We start from the raw sequence: 21,100 nt of genomic DNA, 5'->3' as shown, positions 1-21,100 counted from the left end.
TTACTGAGATATAAGAAACGTACTGGATTTTGTGTGTTCTAACATCAGTCTACTTTGGTGGACTCAGTAACTGCCAAATTTTCAAAAACATCCTTAAAAATTTGTTTCTTCTGATGAAAACTTTATTTTCCATACTGAACATTTAATTTGATACAATAAATTTAGTGTTAAGTTTTAGAATTGGGATTCAAACCGAAGTGTACAGAGTACAATTCTTCCTTGTATCATTTGGTGCTGACTCAGCATTCAGTGAGTCCCACACCCCTCATCCTACCCCCCCTCCAGCCCCCCCAAGCCATAGCAGGTAGGATTCCTGGTTCCTTGTGAAATCCCTCATTTTGCCTACTGAGAGCTAAAGAATTTATTTATTTATTTTTTAAAGATTTATTTATTTATTTATTTGAGAGAGAGAGAGAGAATGAGAGATAGCACGAGAGGGAAAGAGGGTCAGAGGGAGAAGCAGGCTTCCCGCCGAGCAAGAAGCCGGATGTGGGGCTCTATCCCAGGACCCCGGGATCATGACCTGAGCCGAAGGCAGTCGCTTAACCAACTGAGCCACCCAGGCGCCCGAGAGCTAATGAATTTAACTGACTTAGTCTAAGTTCATACAACCTAGGACTGGCAAAACTAGATTAGCTTCTGGAATGATTATTACCATTTCTAATATAACAAGAATAACAGCGACTTAACTGTGTCTCTTTTACAAATTGCATATGCTTCTGTACACAGCTTTATCCATTTTAGTATTCCATGATATCTGTGTAGCATTTTATGAATATGTATGAAATGAGCAAATTTCCATGCCATACAAATACTGCTGGCTTTCAATTATACTTCTAATTTTAATCATTTAATTCACTTTTAATTTAATTTAAATAATTTAATTTATTAATACTTTTCCAAAGTAGGAAATGGGTCATATTTACATTGCAACACTATGTAAGTATATCCAAAGTGGTTGAAGACAATTCTCAAAATGCTTGGGAATGAAAGCCAATGAAAAGTCATTAAACCCCGAAAGTTCACTGAGCACTGAGAGGCAAGGAAGTATTAAAAAATGGGGCAAAATATATAATTAAACAGCTATTCTCAGCAGTTTAATACATTTTACTATGTACAATATACTATGCTATCTCACTTAACTCCAAAACATACACACACAACAACCAAGAGATAAATATTGTTGTTACAGTTTTTCCCCCCCTTTTGTAGAGGAGATACTGGAACTTTAGAGACAAAGTTACTTGTCCAAGGTTATGACATTAGGGAGCCGCAAAGACTGAAGTAGAACCTGGCTGCATTTAACCCCAAATCCCTTATTCTAACTTCTCTATTTATTAATCTATTTTCCTTAGAATTCAGCTAACGATACACATAACCTTCCATCCTACAACATGGTGTAAGTGCACCAAATCCTGGGGACATTTAAACTATTAACTGAGACATAAAGTCATCCACCGCCACAAAGCTGGTCTTATAACTCATTGAACGTTTTCCATGAGTGCCTCTGAGGTAGTCCTCGTGACACAACTCATCACAAATTAAAAACTCAAAGGTCTTTGTAGAATTGATACAAGCAATTACGTGGATGAATATCAAACAAATGTTAAGCAAAATAAGTCAGACACAAGAGAGTATATGTTATATGATTCCATTTATGTTAAATTCTTGAAAAGGCAAAATGAGTCTATAGTGACCGAAAGCACATCAGTGGTTGCCTGGGGCTGGGGATCGTGGAGAACTGACTGGGAAAGTGAACAAGGGACTCTCTTGGGGGTAGATGAGAGATAATGCAAATATTCTGCAGAAACAGATCACAGTCATTGGTATAATGGCTTTAATGATTCCTCTTAATTAGGGTAAGGATGAAGATATATCAGGAAGTTGCTTTGGAGACGTCAGAAAATAATAATACGTCCTAGGGATCTTCAGTGTTTTGGCAATCTGGTCAGAATAGCAGCAAAATTTAGTTACTAAAATAAACAGTCTGGAAGCCTTGGGAGCCATCAATTGTGACCATCCATCTAGCTGCACAAAGGGCACACATGAACATCTCAAATGTTCTGTTTTGATATGGAATTCATGTGCTGAGTTTTTTTTTTCCTTTTTTTGCAATGGACATACGATTGTAATGAGAAGATAATTTTGCATCAGAGGCATCAGCTTACAGATGATCTCCTTCATTTCAGTTTTTCTTGTTTTTACAGCAAATTCTGCTGCAGCATTCATGGTAATGGCATTTTGCACTCATATTATTATAAGATTTTTACGTTAATTCAAGGATCTTCATGCTTGCCTTGAACAATGTCAAATATAACAGTGAAATATGAGCAAGGCTTATTGGAAAACATCCGTGTGCATCTCATAACAAAAAATGCACAACACATTCTATTTTGAAATTCTGATTTTCTTCACATTAAAACTGCCCTGAAATATACCCATTACGCAATATGATTCCTATGACATGATCCTTTATCCATTATCCCCTCTCATTCAACGTTTAGCTATTTAAGAGGAGAAAAAATCATAAAAGGAAAAATAAATGAAAACAATTCTCTCTTTTAAGGGGACTTGTACCCTGAATTTATAAAGATGAATATTCAGGGCTCTAGTGTACTTGGCAAAGGTTTCAAAAAAGGTACAAAAGAAAGAAGGATATAAAATAGGAAGTGTCCCATACAAGGGGGATGAATAAAAGGTAGAAGGACAGTTACAGTGTACATCATCATCATGGATTCAGTCTTAATTTAGGATTCATTTCTTAATTAAGGAAGTTAATAGACAGGCTTCAGAGGGTCTCTGGACATCTGGAGGTTATCAGCAATTTTTTCGCTGTATCTAGGGAGAAAACCTGCCTTCTCAGATTCTCCAGTGATTCCAGGATCCAGCCATATGCCCTCTACCTTCCCCTTCAAAACTGACCACCAGAATAGATAGATAGCTGAATTCTGGGTATATCCAACTTTCCACTTCTAGCATATCTCATACCCATATTCTTGCTTAAACATTCACTCTGAGTCACTGAGCTAAAAGCCTATAAGGTTCTGCTTAGAGCTAAATACCCCAGAGAATCCCGAGAACTACAAATTCCCAGGAAAGTCCAAAAACAACCCAGAAAGTCAAGAGTAGAGAGAAACCAATTTAAAACAGTATATTTGGGGTCTAAAACCTCATTCCCTCAGACCAGTTTCTCAGAAATATTCATGCTGAGCAAACGGATCACTTTTTACACCTTCCCTTCCACCCTGCCACCCTGACACAGGTTACCAACCTCACAGGGGAAAAGGGAAAGAAGTCAGCTTTTGTTCAGCTTTAGCTCTGTGACAGGCAATGTGCTGGGCATTTTCGGCACCCCTCTCTGCTTTATAGAAAGGCAAAAGTTAAGGTTCTAGGAATTTCAGTAATCTGTCCAAGGTCACCCAAGCGAACTGTGATGGAGTGGGGACTTGAATCCAAGCCAGCTTGGATCTCAGCACCTGCTGTTCACACAATGCATCCACCCCCACCCCCTTCCCAAACCTCTTTGGTTCTCTCCCACATGCCTCCTTGGACTTGGAGGATTTCAGCCAGCCCACACCATCTAAACCATTTCCCAAAGCTGCCCATTATGCCCCAAGCACATTTCTCAGGACAAGCTCTCCCTCCTCCTTAATTTAGGTAAATTTCAAATGTATTACCCCACCTGTGTGGTGGGAAAGGCACAATGCTGGAAATCAGGATGCCTGGCTTCCAGTCTGATCTAAACAGACGACGTGACCTTGTCCTGGGCACAAATCAATCTATCAGATAGCGAGGCAGGTAGATCACACGCTCTCGAAAGTTGAGACGTAATATTCCGACTCTATTATTCCTTGGCATAAACATGTTTCTAGGGAAAGTCATTTGATCATGTTACTAGGTTATTAGATTCATTGTCCTTATTCGGGGAAATATGAATTATGCCGACAATGGTGTTGTCCATAATTCAGATTCTTAGGCCACTGCCCAAACGTACTTAACTTGATTTGTGTAAAGTGCAACACATTGCTAATTCCAAACAGACCCTTTAATGGGCTAATTTGCTGAGAGCTACTGCAATATCCTTTGCCTGTGCAGGCCCAGGGAAAGCGATGAAGGTTCAGTTGGAGATGAGCGCAAGGACGTTTGCAGTAGGAAGCTTTGGAGCAGAAGGACCCGGTTTAAGAAGCAAGAGCAGCCTCTAGAAATTTTGTTTTCCTGTTCGTAAAATAGCAAGAATAATTCAGGCTTATAGGAAGGATTCAGTGCGATGACTTTTGTCTACTAAGAAGGTATAAAGTTGACCTCAAAGCAGAAAAAGCGGGCACTATATTAGTTCTTGATTTGGAGACACGAGGCTGAGAGTAACTGATTGATAGAAAGGCAGGAAAGGCTGCTACAACTGGGCTGGATAAAGATGGCTTTATGAACCGGAGATGCAGTGATAATTCCCCTGGTTTTTCAACCTCACAAAGGCGCCCTACCATCTCACTCGTGCGAAGATTTCCATCAGAATTTTGGAAAATTCGACTGGGGCCTGGGTGTGTATGTGTGTGACAGCGGTGGTAGGTGGGTGGTAGGTGTCCTTTCGTCCTTGAAGCTGGTCTCCACTGTTCTGGGGCAGCCAGGGACACAAGCTATGCATTGATTGTCAGGAGAGAAGAGTACCTTGCCCTGAGAGTATTTATCTCTGTTTCTCTGACCAGTTGAGAAGCTACTGTGAGCCAAGTCCTAGCACATTTCGGAGCAATGGCAGCAGACCAGGGTCCAGGCACAACTGAAGGTCAATCCCATTTGTTTCTAGGGTCTGACCACCCCAAGCTACACGGAGCTTGAGACCTGCCTCAAGTTCTCTCCTCATGGCGGTGCCGCCTGGTGTGGGTAGTCTTTGCTGAGAGTTTCCAGATGCTTCTATTTGCCTTTTTGGTGTATACCCTCTTCTCCCCTCCCTTCCCTGACCCATGCAGCCAAGACTTCAATGATATTCTTTTTTGGTGAAGCCTGATAGGTTAAAGACTTGTTCTGGAGTCTCCTGGATAGTTGCAGCAGACTGGGAATTGCTGCCTGGTTCCAGAAAGTGGCTCTCGGTTATATCAGGGTAGGTTTCAGACAAGTGCACCCTCACAGCAGGAGAAGTGATAAAACAAAGCCAAATTGCTTTTCACTCCTGGAAACACTGGTCTTTTATGTCAGAGTTTGGGTTACTCAATCTTTTTGTACCAGGAATAAGATTTCCCTGGTGTGACATCCACTGATAGCCATGGACATTCTACTGCTTTGAGTGCCAAGAAATTAATTCTCCAATCTGCATAATCAAATCCCCAGGTAAACATCACCATTCCTCTCTCAGTACTTTCTGTCCCTTGCATTTCCAAATCCTTACATTTATCCAAAATGCATAAAAATGTAACACTTAATAACAATTTTTACTGGGGGAGCTTTTAAGGTTACTGTGATAAACGTTTACCGCATGAAATTCGCTAAATCCAGGATCATCAGGCCTTCTTATGCGTTTGAAATATGAAAAAATATATACAGTCTGGATGTTGCATGCTACAAGGTACATTTCTCAAATTTACATTTCAATGACTTAGTCAATTTCAACATAATGTTGATTTATGTTCAGGTTTTGAACCTGTTTAATGTTAAAATCCTTAAAACAAACCTTAGACACAGACGGCTTTTCATTTTTCATCAGTTTTCTTAATTCAGCTTAAGTAGATTCTTCCTCTGATAAAAAGCTAGAAAGAATCCTTGTTGAAGGTCATAGTGACAGAGAATTCAATTAGCATGACGCTCCTCACAGGTGTTGGTTTGTCTTCAGAGCTCAGTGGGTTAATCTGATATTGTTGGAAGGGACTGGGAAGACCAAATAAGACCAAAACAGGTTAAGGCAATTTTAAGATTTTAGAGCTCTGATTAAAACCAGGATGCAGGGTTAATATAAATGTAAGTTCCAGTATTAAGCTTAGTCACGAGTTTAGTCCGCAGATTGCTTTTTGGAACCTTGTTACCCTAACGAACTCCTATCCGTCCATCAAAGCTCAGGTTAGTGATCACCACCTCCTAAGGCCTCCCTCATAACCCAGATAGTGTCAATCACTCTTTCCTTGGCTGGTAAATGTTTCTGTTTCATTTACTACTCTACTGCATAGTTGTTTCTTCATATTACTTGTCTCCATGTTAAATGATAACCTCTGTGTCCTCAGTAGGTGCTCAATGAATTTCTGTTGAGATAATGACTATAGCAACATATTCTGGCTGTCCTATGAACATGACTGTGAAGTCTGGTACCAGGTGTTCTGAGCATGGATATCAGATTTTAAGATAAACCTACCATCTCTACACCCAAGAAAGAAAAGCAGGTAATTTGCAGATTAAATATGGACCACAGATGTTTTATTGGGCTTCCTTGGTGTTCTAAAATAGCTGAATCGGGTGCCAATATTTAAAAATCGAGGGGTTGCCCACAAAAGTCTGCATTTCCAGGTTCTTAAAATACCTAAAGCTATGGCAACACCCAATCAGCATTTCCACGTGGTCCCCATGGGCTGGAACTGGCGGCAGAGTACACAAGCTCCTTTGCTTATTCCTTCACCTGGCTCAGCCCCTTAGGGCATTTCAGTTTGCCATACTGGTCTTGTGGCTTGAGATTTTTCACTGTCTCTGGTCGGAGGATGGTTTAGGCAGAAATAGCCATGGGCTCTTGAAAGCAATATTTGGGGCACATCTAGTTTTAGGAGGATAGAGCAAACAGGAAGCTGGGTGCCTTCCGTTAAGTAACTTAAAGTTTGGGTAGGGGGTCAGGATAGGAGAGAGAAAAACTCATCCCTCTGAAAAAATATGGAAACATTAGTTCCTCAGCCAAAGGCACATCTATGTAACACGATTCTCTACAGCCACGGGGAACAAACAATTCCAAGATGGAACCCTGAGGTCTCACTGGCAACAGGAAGAGATAAAGCAAATGCAAAAACAAAACTCGAGTTCATTTAAAAGGAGAGACTGGGGCGCCTGGGTGGCTCCGTCAGTTAAGCACCCAACTCTTGATTTTGGCTCAGGTCATGATCTCAGGGTCTTGAGATGGAGCCCTGTGTCAGCTCTATTCTGGCCATGAGGCCTGCCTGGGGATTCTCTCTTCCTCTCCCTCTGCATCCCACCTCTTAAAGAAAAAGTTTAAGTTCCCTGGTTGTTCCAACTTATCCAAACATAAGACTGTGAAGTCTTTCTTCTTGTATGTACACAGTGCCCTAACGACTGTGCCCACTCCCTTCTTTTCTTTCCCTCACTATGGTTGCCTCATTTGTGAAGCCATTTCCTTCTAACCCCCTTGTTGGCAAGCCTTCCATGCGTCCCAGAGGTTCACTCAGTGCTTCATTCACTCCACATTTACTGAGGCTCACTTTTGTTTAAATTATGTATTGAGAAAATTCAAAGGTCACCAAGGCAAGGCCCTGGTCCCCATGTTAAAGATAAAAGCTAAAGCAACCAAGTAAAGACTAGGAGTAGTGCCCTGGCTTCCTTATAACAGACCACTTCTACCCCTGATAACAATATAACGCTGACAGGAAGCACATCATAACACGGCGTTCAGTCATAATGCATGGACTAGGAAGCCTGGTCTTGCATAAAAACAAACAAACAACAAGCAAAATTTGAAAATACCCTCAACTGACTTGGGAATGAAGAGCAAACATGTATGAAAAAAAATTTAGCATATTTACAAAGTGACAGATTGATACAGGCTGGAACCTGCTGAGCAAAGTGTGTGTAGGACATTGAGAGGGGTGGGGGGCGCAATTTTCTTCCTGGAGCACTTCCAAAGCGCGTGACTATCCAACAGGATGGGAAGCAGGAGACAGACTTCCTCACGCCTTCATATCCTTGCACAGGCTCTTCCTTCTGGCTTGTGTTTATATTCTCCCTTGTCCACCTCACAAACTTGAATTCTGTTTTCTAGACTCAAGCGGGGGCATTACTTCCTGGGTTAGGCCATCCCCAAGCTCCTGGCCCACCGCAGTTAGTACCCTGTCCCTGCTGTGCTGTACCTGCAGCATTGTGTCGCGTGCCCCTCACCACGTCACTATCTTCTCCAGGGGACTTGGGGACCACGGCTGTTGAGGAGATGCATTTCACCACTGAAGTCCCAGCACTGGCGTCCTTTGGGTGCCTCAGATTTATTAAATGAAAGAAGAGGAATGGCAGGAGTGGGTGGGCAGGGTGGGAGGAGTAGCAGTCTGGACCCAGGACTGACATACGAAATGGAACTGTTGAAGGAAGACCTGTGTCATGCTCCGTGGAGTGAAAGTATTTCTGCTTGGCTAGAGTAAAGAATTTGTGTCAGGAAAAAAAGAAAAAGAAAAAGAAAAATGAAGCCGTTGAGGGTGAAGCAAGTCTATAGAGGGCCTTGGATGCATGACGAAGAGTGGGAAATCACATCTTGCCATAACCCTGAAGGTTCTTTCTCATATTCTCTGCTGCTCATACTTGATCCCAAACCAGCCTTGTGTGGGGCATCTAATCATTGAAAGCCCTGCCCTGCAGAGGCTGTGTGATCTTTCAAAGTGTCCTTTACTTCTCAGAAAGGCCACTTTCTGTACTTCAGACAAGTGAATACCCTTTCCAGGGTTTATGGCATGAGTGAGAGTCCCTGCTGCACATTCCTTCTGTTTTCAGGTCTGACAGATGCCCACAATGAAGCCACCAAAGTCCTCTGATCATGCAGGATAACAGACCAGCGCTGGTGGTACTGTGCCATCTGGGCCCTGGTGTCACTCACCATCCCTCCAACATCACTGGACTGCTTCTCCTGTCACCCTGCGGGTCTTTCTAAATTAGATCCCAGGTCTGCAGGGCAGAGCCAGAGGCCACCTCTATGCCTGGCACATAGGCATCGCAAGGGAAGAGCTGATCAATTTTAGAAACTCACAAGGCAAATGTTGTGTATCTTAGCAGTGCGGGAAGTCAGATAGCTGTTCTAAATATGTATGGATTTTGTTTTGTTTTGTTTGCCTCTTCTCCTGATGCCTTCTTAGCTTGTGGCTCACGAGAGGCACTGATCCATCTGAATGAAAAGTTTCCATCTCCAGAACTGAAGAACCATTGTCCCGTTGTTTACCTAGCCCTTCACCCACTCACCTGCTCCTCCCTTACTACCCTCTGTGTTACTCCGAAGTCTCCTCTTCTTTTCATCTCACTTCTCACTTCAACTGTGTATATTGAGAAAGCGCCCTAAAGGCAGATGTGTACACACCTCTTAAAAAGCAAATACATACATTTAAAAACATTTAACATGGTTGATGTTTTCTAATTCTCAGACTGACCAAATGCTCTGGAGAAGATACCGTCGTGTTGGTTATTAACTGACAGTTCAAGTTCTGGGTAGCTCCACAGGGCTGTGCTCACTATGCAATCACAGGTTCTACGGTAGCAAGGAGTGTAAATGCCTAAAAAAAAATATCTCTGCTTCTCAGAAATAAATAAAAGGATTAAAGGGGCGCCTGGGTGGCTCAGCAGGTTAAGCATCTGCCCTCTGCTTAGGTCGTGATCCCGGGGTCCTGGGACTGAGCCCTGTGTTGGGCTCCCTGCACAGCGGGAGCCTGCTTCTCCCTCTGCCTCTGCCCTCCCAGCACCTCGTGCTCGCTCTCTCTCAAATAAATAAATAAAATCTTTAAAAAAAGGATTAAAAATATGAATTGGGTACCCAGCAACAGGGAAATTGATAGAAAAACACATCTAAGTGGACAGAAAAAGGCAGTCTTCAAACTAAGATGACAGTCTTATTGCAGTTAGAAACATCCCCCTCAACAGTGATGTCATCAAGATGGTGGCAGAGGTTGTTCTCGACTCCAGTCCCCCTCACCAGAAGACCAACCATCTGTAGATAGGACACCGCTCTGAAAATCCCTAAACACAGGGGTGAGGTTGAAGCACCCCTCTGGACTACAGAGACCAAGAAGGACAACATCAGAAGGGTAAGAGGAACAGCCACACTCTGACTGCCACCTGTCCGCAAGGCTGCCAGACCACTGCCCCAAGAGGCCCCCAGGACCTGATTTCTCTACTGGGAGAAAGAGCGTCCGACGTGGACATCTAGGTCCCCCAGCATTGTGGGTCACTTCCTGGGAGGTTCACTAGGATCTCATCCAATGGGGATTGCAGAGGAATCTGTGGAGCCTAAGCCCTGGAGATCAGATTGGGACAGAAAAGAGGGGCAGGGCGTACAGCCACCAGTGCTTGGATCTGGGTAGGCCAACCTCCTCCTTGCAGTGGTGCCTGAGATCCTAGCCAGCGGTTTTGCCAATCTGCAGAGACAAGCTAATGATCCCATCAGGCCAGGGTACTCAGTATGTAGTTCTGCCTGATTTTGGTCCCCAAACAATGAGCTGTGCCAGCCTTTGGGCCTGTTCTGCAAATTTGTAGCCCCAATTACCACTGTAGCTTCCAACCCCACCTGACCAGGAAACCTAACCAGAGCACCTGGGAAGCTGTGTAGCCCATCCTACAACCCCACTTATAATGGCATTTGAGCAGAGAGGTCAGCCAGCAGCTCTTACCATCTGCAGAGCCCAGCTGGTGACCTCATCTGGCCAGGGAACTTGGTGTACAGTTATGCCTGATTTGGGTCCTTGGTCAGTGAGTTATGCCAGCTTTGAAACCTGTTCTGCTGTACCAGCCAGACAAGGAAGTGGGCTCATGGCCCCACCTACTGCTGAGTATAATAGTCCTCTGTCTCATCACCAGGAAGTATAACCAGAGCACCAGGGGGCTGCATGGCCCACTGCAGAGCCATGCTTTGTGGTGGCACTCAGAGAACCCAGCCAGCGGCCCTGCCCATCAGTAGAGCTGATGGCCTTGTCTGACCAGGGAGCTCAGTGGACAGTTCTTCCTGATTCTGGTCCACAACCAACAAGGTGTAACAACTTTCCCAGCCAGGGAAGCAAATTCACAGGCTTGCTCAACTGCTGTGTATAGCACCCACTCCCACCCAATTAGAAAGCCTGACCAGCATATATAGGCAACTGTGGAGCCCATCCTACCGCTTCATTTTGGAAGGGAACCAAGCCAGCAGTCCTATCAACTGTTCCTAGCCAGTGGCATTCTCCACCTAGGATCTAGAACAGTGCCTAACCCAAATAGAGTTGCCGATAGCAAGCCCCACTTTTTCAAGAATGCTACCAGCTGACCTATTCTGAAACCTAAGATAAGCTGACTAGTGAAGAACTGTCTCTGCCAAAGCAAACCTGTGAAGTCTGGAAGATGAGACCACTTACTCAAATGTGTAGATACTAAGGAAAGAAATTAAGGACCATAAATAATCAGGTAAATATGACGCCACAAAAAGAAACTACTAAAGCTTTAATAACTATTCCTGAAGAAATAGAGATCTATAAGCTGTCTGAAAAATAATTCAGAATTATCCTCTTAAAGAAGTTTAGCAAACTACACGAACATACAGGCAACTACACAAAGTTAGGAATAGAATACATCAACAAAGAAAAAGAAACCGTCCAAAAAGAAAAACAAACAGAATTCATACTACACTTAATCTTAGCCAAAAGGCCGAGAAGTGATCACAACAAACAGAATTCATAAAGCTGAACAATACAATAACTGAAAAATTCAACAGAGAGCTTCAACAACAGACTCAACCAAATAGAAGAAAAAAATTAGTAAGCTGGAAAATAGATTATTTGAAATTATCCAAAAGAAAGAAAAGAAAAAAAAAAGAAAGAAAAAAAGTGAAGAAAGCCTATAGCACTTATAGGGCATAGTCAAGAAAAAACAATACACACATTATGAGAATCCCGGCAGAGAAGATAAAGAGAAAAAGACAGAATATATATTTAAAGCAAAAATGGTTGAAAACTTCCTAAACCTGGGGAGAGAAAAGGTTAACCAAATTCATGAAGTCTAAAAATTCCTGAACAGGTTGAACATGAAAGGGCTACACTGAGACAAATAATAATTAACTTTTCAAGTCAAAGACAAACAGATAATTTTGAAGATAGGCAGAGAAGAGTAACATATCACATGCCTAGGAATGTGCATAAAACCATGGGTGAATTTCTCAATAGAAACTTTGCAAGTTAGGAGAAAATGGCACGATATATTAATTATATTGAAAGAAAGAAAGAAAGAAAAAAAACCTAAACCCAAAATACTATACTCAGTAAAGCCATCCTTCAGAAATGAAGGAGATAAAAGACTTTCCTTACCAAAAAAAAGTTGAGGAAGTTCATAGCCACTAAACCTGACTTATAAGAAATGCTAAAAGGTGTTCTTTATGTGGAAATAAAGCTATGCTAATTAACATATAACTACATGTATAAAATTCACTGGTAATGATAAATATATAGTCAAAGACAGATTCTAATATCATAGTGACGGTGTATAGTTCACTTATAACTCTGGTTTTAAGTAAAAGAAAATGCATTGAAAATAACCATAAGAACAATAATTTGTTATTGAATATACAATATAAAACTATATAAATTGTAACATCAATAACCTAAAATGTGAGGGGAGAAAAGAAAATGTAAAGCTTCTGTTTGCTATCCAAGTTAAGTTGTTATCAGCTTACAATAGGATATTATAAATATAAAAATAGTTCATATAAGCCTCATGGTAACCACAAAGGAAAAACCTGTAGCAGTTTCACAAAAGATTATCATAAAGGAGTAAAGTACACTGCTACAAGAAATCAACAAATCACAAAAGATGACAGTAAGATAAGAAGCAAGGAACAAAGTACCTACAAAATCAGAAAACAATAAAATGGTAATAGTAAGTCCCTAGTTATCAATAATTAAATATAAATGGATTAAATTCTTTAATTAAAAGACTTAGAATGGCTGAATGGATTGTTTTAAAAAAATATCCAATGATATGCTGCCTATAAGAGACTTTCTTTGGCTTTAAAGACACACATAGACTGAAAGTAAAGGGATAGAAAAAGATATTTCAAATATGGTAATCCAGAAAAAAAAAGCAGGAGTAGCTATACTTATATAAGACAAAGCAGACTTTAAGCTAAAAATGGTCAAAAGAGACAAATAAGGTCATTATATAATTATAAAAGGGTCAATCCATCAAGAATATATGGTAATTATAAATATTATACACCCAACATTGAAACACCCAAATATGTAAAGAATATATTAACAGAACTGAAAGCAGAGAGATAGCAGTACAGTAAGAGAGAACTTCGATACCCCATTTTTTTCTTTTTCTTTTTTTTAAAGATTTTATTTATTTATTTGACTGAGAGAGACACAGCAAGAGAGGGAACACAAGCAGGGGGAGTCAGGGAGGGAGAAGCAGGCTTCCCGCGGAGCAGGGAGCCTGATGCGGGGCTCGATCCCAGGACCCTGGGATCATGACCTGAGCCAAAGGCAGACACCTAACGACTGAGCTACCCAGGCGCCCCTTCGATACTCCATTCTTAACAGTAGATAGATCATACATAAAGAGAATCAATAAAGAGATAGCAGATTTATACAATACTAGAGACCAAATCGACCTAACAAACACACATAGAATATTCCATCCAACTATAGTGGGGTACACATTATTCTTAAGCACACAGGGAACATTTCCTCGGATAGATCATATGCGAGGCAAGAACAAGTCTTAGCAAATTTAAGAATATTGAAATCATCCGTGTTTTTTTTTTTTTTTCTGACATTAGTATGAAACTAAAAATCAGTAACAGGAAGAAAACTAGAAACTCAAAAATACATGAAAATTAAACAATACACTCTTGAACAACCAATGGATCAAAGAAGAACTCAAAACATTAAAAATAAAGGTATATTGAGACAAACAAATGAAAACACAACATATCAAAACTTATAAGGCACAGCAAAAGCAGTTCCAAGAGGAAATTTTACAGTGATGAACACATACATCAAGGAAAAAGAACAACCTCAAATAAATAATCTAAATTTTAACCCCAAGGAACTAGAAAGAAAGGAAAGACTGAGCCCAAAGTTAGCCGAAGGAAGGAAATAATTAAGATTAGAGCAGAAATAAATGAAATAGAGAACAGGAAAACAATACAAAGGATTAACAAAACTAAGATGGCTCTTTGAAAAGATAAATAAAATTGATAAACATTTAGCTGGACTAACCAAGAAAAAAAAGAGATATAAGACCCAAATCAAATAAATTATAAATGAAAGAGGAGACATTACAAATGATAACACAGAAATACCAGGATCATAAGAGATTACTATGAATGATTATATGCCAATTACTATGAACAATTATATGCGAATAAATTGGACAACCTATTAAAAAAACAGGGAAAAATGTTGAGAAATATGAAACCTACTACAACTGAATCATGAAGGGAAAATCTGAAAAGACTAGTAATGAGTAAAAAGATTGAATCAGTAATCCAAAACCTCCCAACAAAGAGAAGCCTAGGACCAGAGGTTTTGCTGGTGAATTTTACTGAACACTTAAATAAGAATTAATGCCAATTCTTCCCAAACTCTTCCAAAAAAAATTGGAGAATTCAGAACACTCCCCAAATCATTTTACAAAGCTAGTATTACCAAGATATCAAAGATAGATAAGGACACTACCAGAAAAGAAAACTGTAGGCAATATCCCTGATGAAAGTTGGTGCAAAATTCTCAACAAAATACTTGCAAACTAAATTCAACTGCACATAAAACAGATCATACACCATGACCAGATGGGATTGATCTCTGAAATGCAAGAATGGCTTAACATACAAGAATAAAAGTGATACATCACATTAATAAAAGATAAAATCATTTGATCATCTCAGTAGGGATGGAAAAAGCACTTGACAAAATTCAATGTCCTTTCCTGATAAAAACTCTCAACAAACTCGGTGTAGAAGGAATATACATCAACATAATAAAGGCGACATATGACAGGCTTATAGCTAACATTGTACTCAGTGACAAATGGTTTTTCCTCTAAGATTAGGAATAAGACAAGGGTGCCCATCCTCACAACTCCTATTCAACAGAGTACTGGAAGTCTACAGAACATTCAGGCAAGGAAAAGAAATAAAAATCACCAGAATCAGAAAGAACAAAATAAAAGTGTCTCTATTTGCAGATGACATGATTTTACATATAGAAAATCCTAAAAACTCCACCAAAAAGCTATTAGACTTAATCAATGAATTCAGTAAAGTTGCAGGATACAAAATCAACATAAAAAAAAATCAGCAGCATTTCTATACACTAACAATGAATTACCTGAAAAAGAAATAAAGAAAATAATCCCATTAATAATAGCATGAAACCAATAAAATACTTAGGAATGGATCTAACCAAGGAGGTGAAAAATTTCTACACTGAAAACTACTAAACACTGATGAAAGAAACTGAAGAAAACACAAATGAATGGAAAGATATCTTGTGTCCTTGGGTTGGAGAAGCTAACTTTGTTAAAATGTCTATAATACTCCAAACCATGTATAGATTCAATAAAATCTCTGTCAAGATTTCAATGACTTTTTTTATAGAAATAGGAAAAAAATCCTAAAATTAGTTTAGAACTCCAGATAGTTAAAATAATTCTGAGAAAAAAAGAACAAAGCTGAAGGCATCACACTTTTGGATTTCAAATATATTACAAAGCCATAGTAGTCAATATAAAGTGATACTGGCATAAAAACAGACACATAGACTAATGGAACAAAAGTGAGAGACCACCCCCCCAAGAAATGCCATGCATATATGGTTATCTAATATTAGTCAAAAGAACCAAGAACACTCAATGGAGAAAATACAGTCTTTAATAAATGGTGCTGAGAAAATTGGATATTCACATGCAAAAGAATGAAACAAAAAAACTATTTTATACCACACATAAAATTAACCTAAAATGGGTTAAGGCTTAAATGTAAGACCTGAAACCGTTAAACTCCTAGGAGCAAACACTGGGAAAAAAACCTCCTTGAAATGGATCAGGGCAATGATTTGTTGGATATAAAACCTAAAGCACAAGCAACAAAATCAAAAAGAAACAGGTGAGACTACATCAACCTAAAATGATTCTTCAGAACAAAACAATGATCAACAAAAAAAGACAACTTATGGAATGGGAGAAAATATTTGCAAACTATGCTTCTGATAAGGGGTTAATACCTAAAATATATAGGAAATTCATACAACTCAATAGCAAAAAAATCAAATAACCCCATTTAAAAATGGGCAAAGGTCCTGAACAGACATTTTTCCAAAGAAGATATTCAAACAGCCAACAGGTACATGGAAATGTGCTTGATATCACTAATCACCAGCGAATTGCAAATCAAAACCATGAGATACCATCTGACACCTGTTAGAATGAGTATTATCAAAAAGACAAGAAATAACAAGTGCTGGTGAGAATTCACTGTTGGAAGGAGTGTAAACTGTAACAGCTTCTATGGAAATAGCATGGAGGTACCTTAAAACGCTAAACATAAAACAACCATATGATTCAGCCACTTCTGGGCATATAACCAAAGGAAACAAAATCATTATCTCAAGGAGATATCTGCACACTCAGGTTCATTTCAGTATTATTTACAATAGCCCAGAGATGGAAACAATACAAGTGTTCATTAATAGATGAATGAATAAAGAAAACATGATACAAACTCACACGTATACACACACACATACACAATCCATTGGCACATGAATGGACAAAGTGTGACATATGAAATATTACTCAGCCACAAAAAAGAAAATCCTGGCATTTGTAACAACGTGAATGGACGCTGAAGGCATTATGCTAAGACAGAAAAAGACAAATACCATATGATCTTACTTATATGTGGTACCTAATAAAACAGGACTCATAGAGACAGAGAAGAGATTGGTGGTTGCCACAGGTTGAGAATGGGAGGGTGGGGGAAACTGATGAAGGTGGTCAAAACTTGCAGGTATAAATAAATCCTGGATATATAATGTATAGCATGGTGACTAGAGTTGACAATATGTATTGTATATTTGAGAGCTGCTAAATAAGTAGATCTTAAATGTTCTCACCACAAGAAAAAAATTTGCAAGTATGTGAGGTGTTGGCTGTTAACTTATTGTGGTGGTCATTTCATAATATTTACATATATCAAATCTTTCTCTTATACACCTTAAACCTATACAATGTTATGTCAATTATACCTTAATAACTCTGGAAGAAAAAATAATAAAGGCAATGAGATTGCTGCATAGAAAAAACAAACAAAATTCTGGCCCACCAAAACCTATATTCCATAAAAAAGGTATGTAATTAAGTGTTGAACCATCAATAATATAAAATGGATACATATTATGAACAGTGATAACATTGGTGGGAGGTAAAACACAACATTCAGCAGAGTTCTTGCCCTCACAGAGATTAATCACAAATTAGGTGAAATGAGACAGGAAATCCCTAGTTCCTATGGGTTGCACTGCATGATCTCCACCATCTCTGCCACAAGAGACTAGGATACCAGACTCCCATACAGAACCATGACTTGTGTGGGATGGCTCATCAATCCTCTAGGAGCTTCAGCAAGGGGAAAGTTCCAAGAGCACTGCCGTGACCCTGAAGGCCCCTGAAAGATGGCAGCACTGGGTTAAGTCTCAGCGACTGGGATTCACGGCTTGTGGATAGGTGGGGAGAGGTGAATGTATAGTGTAGTGTCCTGCCAAGTCAGACTCATGAATAGATAGATTTGTGCTCTGAACATAAAGATTTAGGGGAAAAAAGAATAAATCAGAAGTACAGAATTTTTAAATCCTCTCATCTCATACGAAATAATACCATAAAACAAAACACTAGCAAGAAAAAAACCCCCAAAACAAAGAGCACTCTAGGAAGTGACAGCAAATGTTTACACCTTGGTTCTAAGCTGTCAGATTCCCAACTGTTTGTGTGAATAATCTACACTATAACATTCTTTTCCTTCTATCTTGGCCTAAGGATATGGGTACTAGGACACTTTGAAATATCAGATGAGAAGGAAAAGAAAAAAAAGTGTTAGGAAAGAAAAATGACAATAATGTTTTATCAGAATGATAACACAGGTGTCCAAAACAAGACAAAAGCAGAACCCACAGGAGAGGGAAAAATCATGGATGCCACTATCAAGAGGCTTTCAGAAATGTGTAAATATGGTAGTCTCCTTGTTGTGATTTCACTGCAGAAGTCCTCTGATCCGACTTGATCACAAGTGGCCCAGTTAATCAAAATGTCAGAATACAGAATCAGAAAAATGTTCCTCATGCGCATTTGTGTTCCATGCAGAGGCAGCAGAGAAGGGAGGCAGAAGGGAGGGACCTGAGCCGGATCACGGGTTTAGATTACCAGCCGGGAGACTTTGTGCCTGAGAGTCCCCATTTGTAAAAATGGGTGCAAGGATACTTGCCTGCCTCATAGGACTGTAATGGAGATGAAATTGGTAAGCGCTGTAAAGGCTGTAGAAATGTATCTGACACGTGGTAAACACTATGCATTTGTTAAATAACGTTGTTGGTAGGGCCAAAGCTACTTCTTTGCCTAGGGATCCATTACAGTCTGTTTTGTTTGGCTTTTTTGGCGGCGGGGGGGCGGGGGGAGAGGGGCATCAAACACATGCTGTATGCATTGTTTATGCATATGTCTTTGTTTTGGGTTTTCTTAACAGTGTAACAAGAACTTAAAATCACTTGGGAAGCAATTTGCACGCAGAATGCCTCTATGTTTAAGATAATTCTCCAGCTCCCACAATTTTTTTAGTTAGGCATCTATATTTCATTTGATCATAAACAATTATTTAGTGATTCACCTTTATAGATGGTTTTGAAGCACTCAACTTTGTTTTATATAAACAATTCTTTCGGTATCACATTTCATCGGTTTATATAGTAGTTAAAAGTGATATAATCACCATAAATACTACTTGCAGAAACATAATGAGTTACAAAGATGGCTCATTTATGGTGAGCATTCAACTCAACTGGTAAGAGAAGAAAGTATACTTAGTGGAGAACTCTATTAGTTGTCAATGTTTGATGAGTAGAGTGTTTTTTAACATGATTTATAAGAAGAAATGGTGAGTGTTGGTTAATCTGGCCAGTGGATTCAAATAAGGTTAATTAGAGATTCAGGTTCTATTAAGAACATTACTTTGGGATTTTACTTGCTATACTGACTTCTCAATTCTTTGGAATTTAGTTCAAATTATTGATTTTAATACAGAGGGCCTTGATACTCTGATTTGTTACCACCCCTAGTCCCAGAGATACCATTCTAGAAACTGGAATCGCCACAGAAGATTACTGCCCTTCTTAAGAATTTCATTTTCAGGTTAGAGTTTTTTGTTTTGTTTTGTTTTGTTTTCCTCAGCATGGAGCTGGTTCCCTTTGTAAATTTCCCAGAAATTTTATCATTTATTCATTATTCCATTCAACAAATAATTATAGAGCTTCCATAGGTACAAAGCAAGCAGAGATTGCTTTTACTTTAGCCAGTGCTTCATAGTATGTATTTGTGCCACCAGAAAATAAAAAAATCACGAGTCACACAATTAACAGACCCCCTGAAAAGCCAGCAACTCCATCTCTCTGTGATTGTGAGCTGTAGATGGTAGAGGGCAGGGAGCCCACTTTCTACCATTTTTCTTTACAGAACTATTAACAGCCCATCTTTCAGAAATGTTATTTAAATTAGAATGGCTCCTGGAAGGGAAGACTATTTGGGGAGGAATATAAAGTGTGTTGGCTGAAAATACCCAATCAATAAACACTGAGATCTATTGATAGCATATACACCATTCCCTGCCATTTGGATATGGATTTCAGAAATTTGTGACAGCCAATGAAAAAGTTTAAATATCTATGGCACATGTGTTTATTATGGAAATATGCCACCATGATTCATAAACAGAGACTATGGATTCTTAAACATTGTTCCAGAAAAGCCTGAAGTTAAACCAAGCAAGATGGAAAAATTCATGAACATGCAACAGCTGTTAAAAGTAATTATAATATTGGATCTTGATATGAGAGAGCAAAAGAAATACAACTTTTTACAGATGCAAGATTCTCTCTGACAAACATTTGTTGTGGTTGGGACCAGGAAAGAGAATAGAGATAGACAATTTTTTTCTGCATAATTTTTGAGTCATAAATTATGAATTATGCTTTAACAGATAAGGCAGAGAAGAAATTAATTTAGGAGATGAGATCCACTGTACAATTCAGAGAATGGTTTTATTTTCATTTGGGGGGAAAATTATACTTTTGATGTTCGGCTTTATCAAACATCTTTCTTTGAATGAAATGAATGGCAATTTCTCGCTACTTCCCTGAGGAGTCAAGGAAAGATGTTCACGCCAAAGTTCAGAGGGTAAATTAACAACACTGTCCCAGCCGTCTGGAAAAGTGTTGTCCTGTAGAATCTCCTATGGTGATGGAAACGTTCTATATATGCACCATCCGATATGGTAGGCGCTGTCCATATGAGGCTTTTCAACACTTCAAATCTGGCTAGTTTGGCATAGGAACTTAATTTTCATTTAGCTTTCAATTCCAATGACACCACGTAGTTAGTGGTTACAGTGCTGGGCAGTAGAGTCTAGAGGATACCTCTGGTCTCTTCCCTTTCTCTCAGCCAATTAGGCCAGGCAGCTGGGGTTTATTTTTCATACATTGTCCCTGAGAAACCTTACCCTTTGCTAACTTAGCCAGAGAAGGGCTCTTTAAGCAAGGCTCATGGGAGCTTGTTTGAGCAAATATACACATTAATAGGATTAAAAAAAAAAACCGGGAAACAGCAAAGATCAGCCTCCCAGCCCCCTTTGCCAATTCATGTGTCTCCCTGAAGTCAGGTATGTTCTCTGGTGCTTTGTCAGGGACCTCATTCAAAATGATTCAAATGGTTTCACTATCCACAACTTTGCATGCTCTGAAGGAAAGTAAAGAAGGAGTTCAGTGAGAGCATTTAGACAAGGAGAACCTGAAAAACACTGAGGCAGAATATAGGAAGAATTGTGTGTGAGGAGGAACTCTGCATGGAGACAGATATGAAAGAAAAACAAACCCCAGCAGAATTTTTGATTACAGAGAATAAAGAAATGTACTTTGGCATCACATAAAAC

General features: G+C 39.5%; 1 protein-coding gene across 1 annotated transcript in view; it reads right to left on the bottom strand.

The window, feature by feature from the left end:
- NCKAP5 (NCK associated protein 5) overlaps positions 1 to 21,100 on the bottom strand; it is a 520,582-nt gene that overhangs the window by 156,669 nt on the left and 342,813 nt on the right. The window lies entirely within an intron of this gene.

The sequence above is a fragment of the Eumetopias jubatus genome, unplaced genomic scaffold (assembly GCF_037043125.1).
Source record: "Eumetopias jubatus isolate StellerSeaLion01/CBP00866 unplaced genomic scaffold, mEumJub1_p1.0 scaffold_3, whole genome shotgun sequence".
In the NCBI taxonomy this organism is placed as follows: Eukaryota; Metazoa; Chordata; class Mammalia; order Carnivora; family Otariidae; genus Eumetopias; species Eumetopias jubatus.
This window is presented reverse-complemented; position numbering and strand designations above follow the sequence as displayed.